Below are 17,660 nucleotides of genomic sequence, written 5' to 3' on the forward strand. Positions count from 1 at the left end.
AAAGCAATTAATGAGGGAAGTGCCCCCCCGTCCTCTCTCTTTTTCTCATTTCGTCACTGTTCTTTTTGAGCTTCGTAGTCGAAGGTTGTCCCAATTAATGGAGCATGAGGTCAAAATAAAAGATTTTTCTTCATTACCTTCCAAGCCCGATTATTTATACTGTACACGTTTCTCTAATTGCGGCTTTTGGTCTTTCATGATGTGAAGACATGCTGCCAGCAAAGAAAGGTCCATTGTAGTTGAGATGTCGTGATCAAACCTTGCGTGCTCCAAAACATTATGCACAGTCTAGGAAACAATGTTAATGAAGCACTGCAGAAGCACAAAACAGACGCTCCCAAAAAAAAAAAAAAAAAAAAACTCCTTTGCTTTTATACTTGCTATCTATGTTATTGAAAACACGTCACATTTTGTGTTTGGATGGAATTGAATTGAAAATTAGAAGTGTGATTAAGACATAATTTAGTCAGTCATTTTGTACAGTTCTGAGGGGCTTTTCATCTGTCACATAAAGTAGAATTTCTGGTTTTATGGTTATCATCACACTTTTCTCTCCCGCATCACTGAGGCCCTTATTTAGTGGTACCCCAAAAAAATACAAAAATTTAAAAAAAAAAAGATACAAGATTTTTTCATTGCAGAATTTGATGCATCATCATAGTTTGACTTTTGAAGTATATTCCTCCAGAATATTGTAAGATTTTTTGGAGTGTTATCAGGCGAAGACAGTATTTTGTTTCCCAAGTTAAGAAGCACGTCTATTGGATATTTTTAATGGAACGGTAAAAGAATCAAAAGAGTTCAGGCGCCCTCCCTACTCCAATTATTTCCTACAGTCCCTAAGTCCCAAACATGTTTGATTGCAAGCGGGAAAGTGATTATCTACACTGCGACTCATTTATTTATCACACGTCTACAGAAGTCACATCTTTCAAATCCTCCTTTTATGAAACACATTTCATAAGCGATGAAAACTTGACACTCGGTTTGGTTCCCTTCCAGATTGCACTTTTTGGCAGAAAAAGCCTGCGAGAAAAATTACAGTGACTGACACTATACAAAAAGGAAAGTTAGCATGTCTAACAAGACTTTTCACAAGTTATTTGCTTCCATTATAAGTCAGTTTCCTATATAAATCCAAAGGCATGAGGGTTATTCAAAGTACACAGAGCCTTTTTAAAACAGTAATTTAGTAACTTTGTTGCGATGTGGATATGCTTTTGCAGATATGATCCAATTGCACTGAGTATGTGTGCATTTTTACGACAAAAGTTAACATAAAACAAATATGGACTCGCACTCACAATTCCGTGTGTTCATCTGGCTGTTCGACAGTATGCATGCATGTAATTAGTGAGTCTTGCAACACACCTCAACGTCTCTCATTATTCTCACTTGAGCGATTAGGCTGCGGCGACGTATGGAGCCATGGGAGGCGTGAAACTGGGTGTGAAACTGTTGTCATCTCATATGTTATCGCACTCTCGAGACCAGGGAGAATTAAATCATGCCCGGCACAGCCCATTGGCATCTAATCATGCAGCAAATGATAAATTAAATATTCCACATCTTCTAGTTGCAACAGAAATAGCAAGGTGAAGATCTCGCTCAGACTGCATTGGGGAAGTCTCTGCAAAGCTTCTCTCAAAATCATTTTGTTGCGTAAACCCATAACAGAAAGCAGATACGAGCACCTCGAGTGAAGCCTCGAAGCCATGACACTTGATGGCTGATTAGAGCGAAAACATCAGTGTGGTTTCCCCACTGCGATGCTCTGGTGAGAAGTGATCTAAAGAGTCTTGTCAGGAGACGTCACGCTGGCCGCTGTCGCAGCGGCAGATGCTCGCTGCTCGCTGCAACGCCACAGCAAGAAACACAGAGCGTGTACCCTGCAGGTGCCACTACAAAAGTGATTTCAACTTAATTAAAAAGGTTGCACTTCAAAATTGCTCAAATTATTCAGCCGGAACAGATGTTTAGTAAATGTCAGCCACCATCAGGAGGGGAAAAGGCATCAACGTTTTATTAATGCCTGATTTATATTAATCACTGGGATAATTAGGAATTCCTTTAAGGGAATTTATCATGAAAGAATGAAGCAAGACGATGCAAAGTATGGCTTTTGCCTGGAAAATAATAAATGCAGTGACTCGAGTCGACGTCATATGACTCGAGTGACCGATCTCCGGTAGGTGTACTTCGGTTTTGTGTCACGGTTTATTTTGGTTTATCCATCTTCATTGAATATATTAGTAAGCTGTGTAATAAACTATGTAGTAACATTACACAGCTTGATGATGACGTTTTTGTAGAATTAGACCATAAGGAGCACTTAAAAATCTTGAATTTTCCCCGACCTAGAAGTGGCATCGGCATAATTTCTGAGGAGCCGCAATGACTTAAAAAAAGTACAACGGAACTGAGTTTTGCTCTCGTCCCGCTGCCTTTTAACTCATTTACTGCCATTGACGGATAAAGACGTCAATTCTTTTTTTTTTTTTACTTGGCTGGTAGTGAATGAGTTAAAAAACATACGCTGGTATACATGCATTATAGCGTTCATGCATTCTACATTTAAGCTTCCATATGTTTTACAATGCCTGAGCCCAATAATACGGTGAGCCGTATGTATGCGTTAAATACAAAAATATCACCCGAAATACGATACGCTTTATGGTCATGAAAATACATCAAAAGATTTAAAAGTCAGTTGAATGAAAGAAAACAACAACATGAATATATCCTGAATTTGTTCCAATTTTTGCCAGCAAGTTGTTTTGTTTTTCAAATGATCGAAGCTGAAATCGAATATCTCATGGACAGATATGATATTCTTCAATTTCAACGAGTCAAATCGTTAAATGGTCAAATTAGAAGAGATAAACGCTGCAAAAAGAAGGAAAGAAAACATGACATGAAATGACAAGGGAATTAAGTTAGAATTCTCCTCCAGGCTAAACTAAACATCTCAATTGCCTCCTGGTTGAAGATGAAAAAGTATAGCAGTTCAAAAACGGCTCAGAGCCAATATTTAAATCATCTGTCAGCGGAAGACAAACCCCTGCTGAGCTTGGATTTGATGACGTATTTCATAAAAGACAAAACACAAATATGTGTCATCCGCCGCTAGCCCACCACACGACAATCATCAACCACATATGGAGCTGCGGTCGCGCCTGCGGGGAACAGGATTGGAGCACGGGCCAACCAGATGCAACCAAAGGGCCTCAGCACTCAAAGGTGATGGATGCTGCGCTGCTCGTGGGGCCTCGTGTAGTGCAACTGTGAGAGCAGATGAATGAGGAGGAGTGGCTGATGAATTGGGTCACACGAACCCAGCATTTCGGCGTAATGTGGTGAAAACGCTGCAGGACTGCAGTTGGGTGGTTGCGCGTGTCTACAACTGGGGCACAGCTTCACGAACTTGATTTTCTTCTTTGGCTCCCCCTGCTTTCCTCATGTGACTGGATAGGTGTTTCATTTATCGAGGAAGAGTCTGCTTCTTTGAAAAATGACAGGAAGAGATTCTTGGTCAGATGAACTGGTTCTCTTTTGATATAACAACATAAGGTTGGTGTAGAAAAAAATGGGCCGAGGACTTGCATGCTATTCACTGTGTGATAAACACATATTACAACTATTGCCATTACTTAAGTGAGAATGTTCCGCGGATGGGACTGTACTTGGTTTTGCAGAGTTCTGTTCTATATAGGATGATGCAGACGCGCGTGCACAGTGGACCCCCGCTATTCAAAGATGTCTTAAAAAAAAAAAGAAAAACGGGTGAATATGGTAAAATGAAACAAAAATAGACATTTAAAAATATTGGGGTGAAAAAATCAGTGAACATGTGACTCCCTGTTAGTCAATAATACATATATGCTATTCACAGACTGGCACGCACCTTGTACATATTTAAAATAATATCTTTTGTCATACATCTGGTTTGGAATTACATGGTCCCACTCTGAGTGCCCCAAACCTCCGCCCCCAGTAGTACTGATGCAAAATTGTGCGCCCCTCCGACATTTGAACGGCCCACGTCTGCGCTATAAACTGTAAAAGTAAAGCAGTTGAATTAAGCCAGGATTAGTTGGCCGTTGCAGCAGAGTGGAGTGCAGGCATGACCAATAATTTGTATTAGTATATTATCAGGTCTATATAAGGAATAAGAAACAGTTTACCATCTGAACGTGTCGTGTTCTAATTATTTTAATTTGAAATATGTTGTATTATTCAGTTCAGGGAGACAACACAATGCAGTTTTTGAGAAATGTAAAACAATGACCTAATTTCTCAGCAGTTTTAAAATGCGTCGTGGATTCGCTTCTAATACACTTTGCGCATATCTTCTTTACAGACTTTACTTTCCTTGTTCAATCCTCGGCACTGATCTAATTGGGAGTTATTACCATTTGTGGACAACTGACTGGAAGGTGGGTGGGAGAATTCTGTGAGAAGGTCCGTTTACCTTGGCACAGATAAGAAGACAAACGAGATTCGAAGGCAGATAGATTTTGTCGACAGCGCATGCTGTGCTTAGTCAATATCGAGCGGGGTCTTTCTCCCACCTAATATCTGTAGCTCTGCCGCCGAATATTTCAGGAGATGGATGATTATTTCGCATGGTGCCAACTGGCACAACACGAGTTGAGCTGAAGGTCATCTTGACTCATTTCCGGCGCGGAGGAAGGGAGGCTGTAGACTGCGCTGTTTAATGTCTATTACTGATTTGTGTTAATAGAACAAAGACGACAGCCCCGCATGAGGAATTCGACAGGGCTGCCCCTATACGCCACTGATGCAACACTGCAGAACGGAGAGAAAACGTACGGAGAGTTGGTACAGATTCTCGCAGCACCTCGAGGCATATGGCGAGGCGACTCATGCCTCCCAGCTAATTGAGTCCTAATGAATCACTGCTTTGGCATGTTACACGTCCCTCATGATGGCTTGTGTCGTTGATGCATTGGAGATGCCCTTTGGAAGTGAGGCAGGCTGTGACCCCCAACATGCTAGTCATCCGGACTCTGTTGGCCTCGTGCTGAATACTTCGCTCACCCACCAGATGTTGTAGGACAAGGCACAAGGACTACGAGCAACCTAACACGAGATTGCCAAGACACTGACAACTCAATTTGGGCTGTGTGCGAAGGCACATGGCAACTCTTTTCATGATGTTTAAATGTTGTCAGACAGTCATTCTGAGGGCTCATATTAAAACAACCATTCACACTCGGGTTCACACTTTTGGGCATTTGGTTTTTTTGTTAGGCTCGCATTCATGTTGTTAAAGCTTTACAAGAAGCAACAAAGAAACAAACACACCACACAGCAACTCTGACTCTGTGTACCGTATTTTTTACGACCAAAAGTCGCACGGTATCAAAGGGCGCAGCACTAGTAGAGGGCGCTATTTCTGTATTTAACACTTACACTGGGCACCGCACTACGAGGCGCATGCTAGCTCGCGCATGCTAGCTCGCGCATGCTAGCTCGCGCATGCTAGCTCGCGCATGCTAGCTCGCGCATGCTAGCTCGCGCATGCTAGCTCGCGCATGCTAGCTCGCGCATGCTAGCTCGCGCATGCTAGCTCGCGCATGCTAGCTCGCGCATGCTAGCTCGCGCATGCTAGCTCGCGCATGCTAGCTCGCGCATGCTAGCTCGCGCATGGCACCACATCTAATCAACATTGTCAGGGGAGGGATGTCACTGGTCACCACACTCCTTAAGAGTCACGGTTTCAAATCAAAACCAAAAATATCTCTGAACAGCATACAATCAAAAAATGAAACAAAGAAATAAAATTAACACAAAACATGCATCTCTCAAGTCAAGTCAAGTCAAGTAAATTTTATTTGTATAGCCCTTAATCACAGACAGTCTCAAAGGGCTTTACATAACCACAATCGACATCCCCGATCTTAACCCCCATCTTAACTCTCATGCCATTCATATCCTCAAAAGAGGAACATTTGCGACTTTAAAGTGCGCCTTATGGTTGCAAAAATACAGAACTTTGCAAGCATTTTCTGGTGAGGGGCCACCCATCCATTTATCCATCTATCTAGCCCTCCATCCATCCATTTTTTAATGCCACTTATCCTGTTTGCGGTGGCTGGGAGCTGTTGCCTGTGCCAGCTGACATCAGGCAAAATGCAGACTCCATTCTGGATGGTCACCCATCAACCCTAGCGCACGTAGAGACAGACAATCATTGACACTCACAATCATGAGTGAGGGGCCAGTTTAAGATAAAAGAAAAAAAATAAAATCTTGCTTAATTAGTGAATTTCACAGTTTACCTGACAGGTGCTGCACTGTGTTCAAAGGATGCAAGAGGTCCTATATTAAAATTTAACCTGACATGTTAAGATGTTTTGTCTTGAAACCGCTTTTGGTTTCAGTAAATATGACCTCCTAATGCTGCACAGTCAACAAATGACTAGTTTCAGTTTTTTACTACTTTTAAAAGGTCTTGAACCACTGCTATGCAGAATAATTTAAAATAGTGCATTTTAACGAAAACTGTTTTTATTTTTGAAAAAATACTATCATTGGGAGGTTTGTTAAAAACATAAAAATTATTATCTAACAGTTAATGATTTGAAAATTATGCTGAGAGACATTAGTATATAGAATATTTATAAAGACCAGAGATTCCCATCAATCAAACAAAACCCCATGGTGTCTTTATATTTTTAATGTCTTTGTGATAAACAACGTCAACATTAGCATTGCTTAACCCAAGAATAGAACCTGGGATTGTCCAGGAGTTCTGCTTCTTTTTCACTGATTGACGTCATTGAGCCGTCTTCACAGCAGTGTGTCGGCTAAACACCACCTGAGGCTAACCCAAAATGATTCCCAATAAATACACAGGAAAAGTTTATCTTTCCTTGCTCGTCTCCAGTTTTCCACTTTCAATTCGCTTATATCCTCATACAACGTTGATACACTATTGTGTGCTATGGCTAATTGGGTAAGGATGTGTTTAAATGATAAAAAAAGGCTGATAAACGTGTGTACATCACACGACACTTTCAAGCCACGTTAAACAAAGCATGCTTAAGCAAGCAAGATTAATATTATTGTGAAACTAAATTAGCGCGATTTCCGGTACCTGGCTTCGCAACGTGACGACCACTACCTAAGAACGGGCACCTGGAAATCATCGCCACTTCGTCTCCGGAGATCGAGCCACATGTGACACACATGTTGAAAAGAACAATGGGGTTGTTAATAGATCACTTCCTCAAGTGATTCGTTCTTTTCACAGTTGATTTGAACTGAGCCATGCGCATATCGATCTTGGTGATTGACCAATCAGCAGCCAGCGTCAGGTGGAGGAGGGATTTTACTCAAACAATTTGGGGAAGGCCTAGTTTGAACGATTCTTTTTGATGAACTGATTCAAATGATTCAGTTCATATAAGAGAACAAACACGCCTATCACTATGAATCACGTAAACACACTTTTCATGCAACAACGTTATGCAAAGTTTGCAAATTAGTCACCATACTCAAGGTTAACATAGTAGGACTTAGTTGTATTTTGTACAATGATAAAATGAAATTTAAAAAATATTTTTCGGAGACTCAAGCCTCAAAGGCAGCACAAGCGATTTGATGACTTGGTGATGAGTCAGTATGGCACAAATGTATTTCGGAGTGCAATCCTCTCAAATGTTCATAGCATCTTCTTTGTGGAATTGTTCATTTGCGGACTATGTAGCTGGTGTATGTTCATGTTCAATAACGCAATGAAATGTTGTTTTCTGATTGTCATATTTAATTAAATGTATTGTAATACATCACGGACGTACTCATCAGTGAGTCAGGTCTGACCAAACAACCTCGGCAAAGAAACATTCATTTAAAATGTTTTGTGGTTTTACAAGGCCACTCCTGAGTGTGACAATATAAGCCATTGTCGTTTCCATCATGACATATAACCTCGCAGGAGACGAAATTAACATTTTAATTATGTGTACAGTGTTTTATTTTGCTTAGTATACTTTGAAAAGCACATCGTTTTTGTGCTTTTGGCCCAAACAACCCTTTTGATGCACTGTCAACATCCCCAGCACCTGTCGTGTTGATTAAACCCCCCTCAGTCCCCACAGCATGTGCATCATTCAACTCTCCACAATGCGCCACTATCGGAGCAATCTCGCCTTTTTTGTTCAACTGGGGCAAGCCCCCTCACCTTTGACCTGCCTCTGCCAGGGGGCATATCTTCATGAACGAATTAAATAGATGTGATAAGGCCACCAGCAAACGAGAACAATCTTGCAAGGTTATTAAAGCTCTTTTCATAAAAGATTCAGGGCACGTTGAAAACTGTGCGTCTAATATGAACACTCTACATCCACGTCGGTGTAACCTTGTTAGTCAGCCGTATTATCTCAAAGGACCTCGCTTCAAGTGGAGGTAATGCATGTCTAGTGATCAGAGGGGAAGCAACAAGGTAGCAGCATAGGAGGTGTTCAGCAAAACATGGCCTAACATAATGGAAGATTGTGGCACCTCTTAATCAATTTATTAATCAATGAGAGACTGGACGATGTTCGTTTTGGGACCGAAATCCCGTTCTCAGACAGTGCGATTTCAAGCTCGTCAAACCTGCGATTTGTAAGCCATATTCACAAAGCAGGTCGCGCTGTTCTTCGTCCATCCATCCATCCATCTTCTGTACCGCTTCTCCTCACTAGGGTCACGGGGGTGCTGGAGCCTATCCCAGCAATTTTCGGGCAGTCGGCGGGGGACACCCTGAACTGGTTGCCAGCCAATCGCAGGGCACACAGAGACGAACAACCATCCACGCTCACACTCATACCTAGGGGCAATTTAGAGTGTTCAATCAGCCTGCCATGCATGTTTTTGGAATGTGGGAGGAAACCGGAGTACCCGGAGGAAACCCACGCAAGCACGGGGAGAACATGCAAACTCCACACAGGATGGCCGGGATCGAAAGTCCCGGAAGAAATTTCTTTCGCCATTACTTGAATGCTAGGCGCTAAGCTATCTCGCGCCACAGCACTACGGGCTTTATTTGTACTATCATCAAGTCCGTGCACAGCAGCAGCAACGAGCTGAGTGATGACAAATAAACGACCCCACTAACAAGTAGCATTTTAAACGAGGAGGCGAAAGAGGGGTTGCTCAGCGTGTGACGTGAAATACAGCTGTACATTGTGAAGAAAATCGCAAAATAAATCGAAATATCTGTCAGAAATATGATTTTATCCTAAAATCGTTCAGCCTTAGGCCGTACTCTAGGTTGTTTAGTATTTTTTACTGAGGATATTCCCAAGACATTTTTGACATACTGTAAATAGCTATGCGGAATTTTGTGGAGAAGATCTGTGACAGCAACCAAACAAAACATCATTGGGATGACGTCAAACAGCGGTTGTGTTTCAGGTCCAATCTTTCAACATCTGTAATATCTGACCCCCCCCCCCCCCAAATGCTCTTCTGAATTAATTCACAAAAATTCACAGACACTCCAACATCTTTCCTGCCAGTGCATCAGCGGTACTTTATATTCCCTTCGTGTTCACTTTCTGTTAAATGGCCATGTGTCGCAAAAGTGTGATGAAAAGAAAATGCCAAAACCTCTTCCCCTATTTTGTCTATAATTCTTGTGTCTAAGTGGAAAAGCCATTATGGTCTTAATCGGGTGAGATATAGCTCCCCAAACCACTCTCAGCTTTTGCTGTCAGCAGCTAAATTAAGAGTCGTGTTTCCACTGGGAAACCCGACAAAGACCTTCTTACTGGAGAAGTGATGTTCTCTGCTGTTTTGTTCAGACCTGTCTTAAGATTCACAAATCACACTATGCAGCAAAGAACAGGCTTGGACAACAACAGAAAAATATGTGAGTGTGTTTTTGTGCTGATGGGGGGGTTGTACAATGTCCCGATTGTCTAAAAATCGAGTCAGGGAGTCCATCTTAAGATCTGTTGCAAAACATCCTCTATAAGGAGATTACTTGGGGCAGTTTGGCAAAGGTCACCAATGAACTCCCGTTTCAAATACTGACCTTGTCTTTTCTTTATTGTCTTGTATATCTCACCAAGCCACAATAACACCACGTTGGACTACAAATTTCCAGGAAAAGTCCCTTTTATTGCCCCTATCTATTTTCTTGCTGTACGTCCACAATAAATGACAAGGCTGCATTCCATTCTCTTCCATAGGCTGTCAAGCACAAACAATGCTGTGATAGACATATGGTCCAGTAATGAATTGTGCATCTTTCAACTGGTCATTCTGCCACTCATTAAGTTTTAGCCCTGGGGTAAAATGAACATCATGATAGAATAACAATGAGAAGACCAACATCAATGTTCATCTAACATTTGAGCAACGTTGTTATTCTCTTTTATTTCTGTGGGATATAATTAGTTACCATATAGCAAACAGCAACAATCGATACTATGTCCTCTGGAATCTATTAAGATCTAATACATGAGCGACTGTTTATTAACAATTCTTTCTACAGGAAAAAGATTGCCACTGTCAGAAAGGTATTGTTTTTACAATAATGTTATTGAGATTTATGTTCTTAACAGTTGTGAACAGCTTCACAACACCATACTAAGAAGTGTCGATTATCTGACATGACAAAAGAGTGCAGAGTCTATGAAAGTGAACTTTGTCTTTGAAAAGACAAGATTTTCAGAGACTATTTTTCACTGGTTATTACACGAGCGTGGAAGCATACCTAATATTATGACAGGAGTAGATTGCCGTGGCAGGCCACGTATTTTGTAAGCTGGTTTTTGGTGTCTTAACACCGTGGCCCCCCAACCTTTCTGACCGCCAACGGGGCGTTATTGAGTCTAAAGGCCCAGGGCAGATTAAACAGACATGGAACCATAGAAGCTAAAGTCAGCTCAGAAAAATGCGAAATAACGAAGAGAATAGACTGTTGTAAAAAAAAAAAAAAAAAAAAGGAGAAAGAAATGAAAGTTGGTCATTTAATACGACCAACCTAATTATTCCAGACTTTAGAAGACAAATTTAGTTGCACAAGTGGGGCTGGGTGAGAGCTGGGGGGGGGGACATACGATTCCGGACATCAATCTAGATCCCGAGCAAATGTTCTGTGTCCAAATATGAGGGCCAGCTGACACTCTGACCTGATTTACACGCCCCCGTGCCTCCGCAACACGATGGTGTGTCTATCCCGCTCACGACCTATGACCCTGAATGTTATGCAGAGAAGAACATGGACTAGACAGCTGCGCACTTCAGTGCAGACTTCGCTCTGCGTGCACCACGACTGCGCTGGGCTGCGCGTATCCATCCATCCAACCATTCATGCACCCACAGGTCTCAAGCACACACTGCTCCTCTCTGTGTGCGCGCGTGTACGTGTGTGGGTGTGTGCGCGTTGGTGTGTGCGCCCGCGACATCAAGTTGTCACTTCTCAACATCGTACATAACACACATTCAATCAGATCCACTGACCGGTGAATGTGCAATATTTACGCACCGTACTTGGAACTGTTAGCGCATCTCTTCATTTCAATTTTAGGACGCAGGTGATATGAATTTAAAAATGCTTCAGTCGTTTATACCTTATCTACGTGATGCATTTATTTCACATAGTCGCATTAGTCTAAATAAAATGACCTCCAGTGTACTGGATGCGAGATAGATATATGCAATGTGGGACACGGCTGCTTAAATTATGCCAAAGCACAACATTCAATTGAGCAAATTGAACATTAGTGGGAATAGCAGCAATACGATCATTTATATATCTTAAAGTTGAATCATTTTTATTTCTATTTCAGCCTCTAAATGGTGCATACAGAAGACGGTCCGCAGCCCATTTTCATTTAGCCGCCAACACACGTCCTGGCCATAAATCTTGACACAGCGCAGAGCTGCCATGCATCCTTAAACACTCTGACAGCAACTTAAAAGAAAGACTCGCAAGTAGGAAGTCACTCACCTTTTCCCAGCGGAGTGTCCCATGTATTCGTTTTAATCCATATCTGTGTCCTCTTCATGTGAGCGCGCCAACAGAAGAGCATGAAGAGAGCGTGTTCAAGAAAATCCATTTGTTAATTCCATTTGCCGGGCACACAAGGTGGAATCACATTACCGCGCTGTTTTAAAACTAATTTACTGTCCAAATCTAAATTTCCGTAAAGCTCTATCTTCTTCTTTCCTAGCTCTCTCGCTCGCTCGCTCTCTCTCTCTCTCTCTCTCTGTCTCCCTTTGCAGCGCTGAAGTTGCCTGGTTACCCCTGTTTCTCATTCAAGGAGGCTGAGGCGCTGCGTGCAGCGGCCAATCATAGCGGCAGCCGGAGAGATTAACTATTTCTTGGCTTCACTATTCTAGATTCAGGCTAAAATGAGGGGGAGTGGGCGGGGAATCTGGGCCCCCGGTGACGGGAGAAAAATTTAAATGCATAGAGAATAATGTAGAGAGAAGGGAGCCGTTAGAGGCGAGATGAAATAGGGACGGTGGGGGGGGGATTAAACATTTTGGAAAAATAAAAAGACTGGTGAGGGAGGGGTGGACCATGTGCCACTTGTCACTAGATTCCACCCTTGCAGCATGTTATGCAAACTGTGGAGTGCTCCTCTCATCCTGAATATCCCCCCCAGTCGTTCTTTAAGGTACATGCATGCATGCATCTCATTTCTCAGATCTCCAAAAAGCAATCCATCAGAGTAATTGATCAACCCCCTTTTTTTTAAATCCAGCCATCCATCAAACCAGCCCACCACACTTCCCTCCGCCACCACCACTCCCTCCCGTCTTTCCTCTGGGCTGTCCCAGTCCAGTCGTCTCATCATAGGCAGTATCGATTTCAATTTCCCCCCCATAGCTGAGGTGAAAGGTGGAGGGGAGCAAGCCAGCTTCAGCTCCCACCTTCATTTCCATCCTGTGTCCACCACTGTTCATGTATACAAAATATGCATAGAAGTGCTCGTGCAGCTACAAAAAGTCAGACTCTATGAAATTATGGGGTTGGTGTTTAATCGGGGATGAAAGGACCCCAAGCACACAATCGCAAGTTTGTGGTGTTAAGGTCAAGACTTTCAGGTCATCCACGCATGTCTTTATGGAACTTTGTGCATAGGCTTACTGTAAGGCCCCAGACTTTGAAGATATCATGATTTCAATATTAACTACTTCCGGCCACACGACTTGATGGTGTATACTTTAAAATGCCGAAAAGTCTTCCTCTGCCAGATCCATCAAATTGTGCCAGTCAGGCCAGATTTTAAAAAGTTGCCGACATAGAGTTGTCCAGAATATTTTGGTTAAGTGAAGAATTACGATCAATAAAAAAGTGAGAGGTCTTTGCCAAATTCTTGATTGCGGGACAATGAAGAAAATGCATGTCATTTGTCCCCCCCCCAAAAAAAAAATGTTAAAAACAACAATAAAAGACATTTTCTTATTATTTCTTTATTGTGTTTCATCCACGGAGTGTGATGGATTTATCTGTGGCTTTTCTCCATCCCACCAGATGAAATGAAAACAACATTGTGGGGGGCTTCCCTTCCCCCACAGAACAGCGAAAACACACACACACACTCACACCCCTACGGTAAAGTACACACGCATACACATACACTTAGTTGATGATTGACATGCAGCTCTTGGCTTGAGCAAAGCTTTAATCCCACTCCGTTCACAGATGGACTCAGTCTTCCACTTCCCTCTTTTGTGTAATGTCACCAGCATGTCATACATTTACACACACACACACGCACGCACGCACACACATATACAGTACAGTACCTTTTACTTTTGTTTACTGGCGAGTGGGGGCTCCTGTGTGAGTTCTAATCCCCTCTATAATGCTCCCTCCCTTTAGCGGCCACCCCTGCTGCCACACAAGCAAAAACACACATGCGCGTACACACCCCTGCAAACACACACGCACACGCACACACCCCCGCAAACAAGTACAAGTAAAGGCAGGCCTCAACTCTGGTCATTAGAAAAAAAAATAAAACAAAGGAGGTCAGTGTCAGAAGAGGAATCAGGCAGCTGGGTCCTATGAGGCGAGAGTTAATCCTCATTTTCAAGGCCCGCAGATAAAAGGAAGCCTTGCAGATGAAATGTTTCAAGAGACACATGACACATTGTGACACATTGTGGCACCTTGTTCTTGCATCCTTTCACCTGTTTAGTGTACTCTTCCCTACTCTGTATTCATTGATTGCAACAGTGTAATATTAGCATGAATTAGGAGGGGCGACATTAGATGTCCCCCCCCCCCATTCCCGTCGCTAATCATATTCTCAGTCTGCTAAGGCTTTGATTTGCGTGTAGATAACGCTGATGTTGATAATGGCTGCGAGCTGCCCTGGAAAAATGAGGCAGAGAGATAAGATACAGCGAGCAGATCCCCAGACACAAAAAAAAAAATAAAACAAAGAGGAAAGTCATCACCCCCACATGGTGGTTAATCTCCCTCCAATCCAGAGATTAGTGCAGTCAAAATTTCCATTGCTGCACCAAATGATTAGTGGTCTCCCAGAGGAAAGATGGTTAACTGGTGCACCCCCATGGACCAATAACCCCGTCTTGGTTACTAAGAAGCAGCTGCAGCATCAGCGCACATGAAAAAACGCTCTCATGTGGTCTCATTGAACAGGGTTGGTATCTTGTTGAGGATCGGACATCTCGTGTTCCTGCTTCGTGAAAACGCTTCCACAATGTCATTGAGAAGGGAAGACGTACTTCCTATACCAAATTCAATGCTAATGGGTCCTTTCAGTTTTTTTTTTTTTTTTGTTGTATCGAAATGATTAGTATTCAGAAAAGCTCAGCAGGGAGATGCCTGATGTCGATAAATGACACGTGACCTTTGACCTTCAATGCTGGGATTATTGAAAAATTGACCTTCATTCTATCGGACGTCTCTGGTTCAGGAATTTATTCCGATAGTAGGCACTCAAAGATATTTTAGGGTGAGATGGGGGCATTACACTGGGGCCAAGCCAGCGCTGAATTGTCACAATTGTAGCAACAGCAGTGAGTTTGAAAAGGCTCGCGATTCAAAACATGTTATTGTGAGCAGCCGTTGATATGGGGCAGATTTAGCCCAATCCTTTACGGTGGGGTCACGGTTCACTCGCCTGACTTCCATGCAGCTTGAATTCAGTTCCCACTCAGTGATTCTGTGAATGCGATAGTGAATGACTGTCTGCTTCTAATGCGATTGAGTGGCGATCACGATCAGTACAAGATGGCGTCTGCCTTCCGCCCAAAGTCAGCTCGGAAAGTCTCCAACTCACAGCAAACCCCAACAGAGAAGGTGGTCATGGAAAATAGATGGATGACATCATTTTTTTTCTTTTATTTATAATATAAGCAGTGTTCCACTTTGAAGGAAACGTTAGCCAAAGACAATATTATATATAATACGAAAGGACTGACAAGTGGATTGTTTTTTTTTTGTCCTTCCTTTTCATGTGTTGCATCTTTCTGCCATTGTTGTGACTTGTGGGAAAGCCAAACAGCTGCTCATTCATCGCTTGCAGTGACAACAGGTGTCCTGTCGAGGTCATAGACGTTGGAAGGAAATGATACACATCTAATTTCCTGGCAGCAAGATGGAAAAGCATTTAGCATGTCTGCCTAACTTTCAAGAGATTTTGGGTGCGAATCTTCACTCTGACTACATCCTACATTCCATAAAAATACAACAACAAATTATACTCTCAAAGACATAATTATCACCTGTTCGGTTTAGCTTGTTTTTTTGTCATTATTATTATTACCAACTTCATATATAAGTTACCTAACAGAAGCACATCGGCATGTCTACCATGTTGGTGGCGTGAGGCAAGACTTGCCACTGTTTGGTTATTATCATTTTATATATAGCGAGCTATATTCAATGGTTAACTTTTCTTCCCGTTCCCCACTAAAAGCAAGCAAAAGATTAATGTCGTCTGCAAAGTAACGGCAAATATATTCTGCCAATTATTTTTGCATAACCCTACCATATTTAACTGCATCCAAACTTTCATGTTTTGCTACATTTATACTGTGATAAACTAATTAAATAAATATAATTGTATCCACTGTCAAACTGTCCCCTTCGAATTTTAGTCTTCACTTTGCTTCTATTAGGCTACCATGGAAACAAACTGCATCTCGCTAATGTCCGATTTGACAAACAGGCTGTTCATTTTGGTAAGTGCACCGAGTAGTTTGAACTCCCAAGTCTCACTCTCTCACACACACACACACTCAGACAATGCACACCGATTCCACCCACACACCACTGTGATAAATTTGTCACAAGGGCCTGATGACATAGATAATGTGACAGGATGTGATTTATGGTGTCAGAAAGGAAGGAAAACGAGGGTAATTGAAGGGTTAGCGGAGGAGACAAAGTTTGCAAGTGTCAGCGTAACTTTTGCAGCCATCAAAAGACGATGATGAATATATTCATGGGTGGGCGATGCTGCCAAGTCAAGGACAACCAGCATGTAATTACCCAATAAACTTGGGAAGTGATTAATTCTAAATTCAGGCTATTTAATTAAAATATGCAAATATTCAGCCATAACACATGACTCATAATGTAGCAGAGAGAGACAAAGTTTGAGGGACAATTGCCAATTAACATGAACTTCTGTCAGTTACATCAGACCACACGCACATTTGTGTTGGGATGTGTGTCGGGACATAAAAAAAAAAACTTTTTTTTTTAACCGCCAATGCCAACGCCAAATAAAAGTACTTGACTCCCAAATAAGCCTTTTGATGTTTTTGTATTTTCTTTTGTCGTTGGCTGAATTATGTTTTTATTTGCAGATATTTACATCTGAAGCAAGATACACTACTTGGAAAATGTTTTTTTCCATTCCACTGTTTATACAAACAATAAATAGTGTGTGATGTCATCACAAATATGAGTTTTGCCTACAGACTACAGTTCTACAAAGTAGAGGTGAAACCAAAACAGAAATCAGAGAGCTGTCAATAGCGAACTGAGAGAAGATTAAAAATCAAACAGTGCCGCTGCACAAATATTGGCCAAAGCCAGGAGAACCATTTGGAATCTGCTGAAGAAGAATGAAATCACGAGTGTACTAAGTAATACATTTTAAACAGGCACATTTTGAGAGCTGTAAAGAAAAAACATCAAATGTTTGTGACATCACCAACAACAGAGAGCAGGAATATCGTTAAGTACATGCAGTGTGTACGCCACTTTCTGGCAGCAAGACATATGGGCTGATAAAAAAATATTTTGTGATGGGAATGAGCCCGGAAAGATTTGCTCATGATCCCAAATAGGCAAGCTCATCTGTGAAACAGGTACTGCGGTACGTCCTCATTAATCTTCCATGATGATTTCATGCACGATGGCAGCAGCAAAATGAACTCAGAAGTCTACAGAAACATTTTCGGTGCCACTTAAAAGAAGGATGCAAACAAACAGATTGAGAGCTCATTCGCCATTGCCCTTGTCTCATCATATTATTTTGATGACAAACCCACATTTTTTTGGGTCTACGCAAGAGGGGTGAAAAAAGTCATTCCCCTCGTTGTTCCAATACTTTTGGGGGGGGTGTGTAGATGGCAGCATTTGGGCCTCATCAAGCATGACACCCATAAAGCAGGCTTCCTGTATTTAAGACCACACAACAGCA

At 42.1% G+C, this 17,660-nt stretch overlaps 1 protein-coding gene across 4 annotated transcripts in view; it reads right to left on the reverse strand.

Annotated features, from left to right (window-relative positions):
* dab1b (DAB adaptor protein 1b) overlaps positions 1 to 12,360 on the reverse strand; it is a 41,194-nt gene extending 28,834 nt beyond the window's left edge. The window contains exon 1 of one of the 4 annotated variants that reach the window (XM_088311346.1): positions 11,972 to 12,360. The gene's annotated coding sequence lies outside the window, so the exon portion shown is untranslated. The remainder of the gene's footprint in view (positions 1 to 11,971) is intronic. The other 3 variants (XM_088311345.1, XM_088311344.1, XM_088311343.1) reach the window with 3 other exon arrangements.
* Between the last annotated feature and the right edge of the window lie 5,300 nt (positions 12,361 to 17,660).

Source organism: Idiotropiscis lumnitzeri, chromosome 12 (assembly GCF_059441095.1).
Source record: "Idiotropiscis lumnitzeri isolate Australia: NSW breed Sydney's pygmy pipehorse chromosome 12, RoL_Ilum_1.0, whole genome shotgun sequence".
In the NCBI taxonomy this organism is placed as follows: Eukaryota; Metazoa; Chordata; class Actinopteri; order Syngnathiformes; family Syngnathidae; genus Idiotropiscis; species Idiotropiscis lumnitzeri.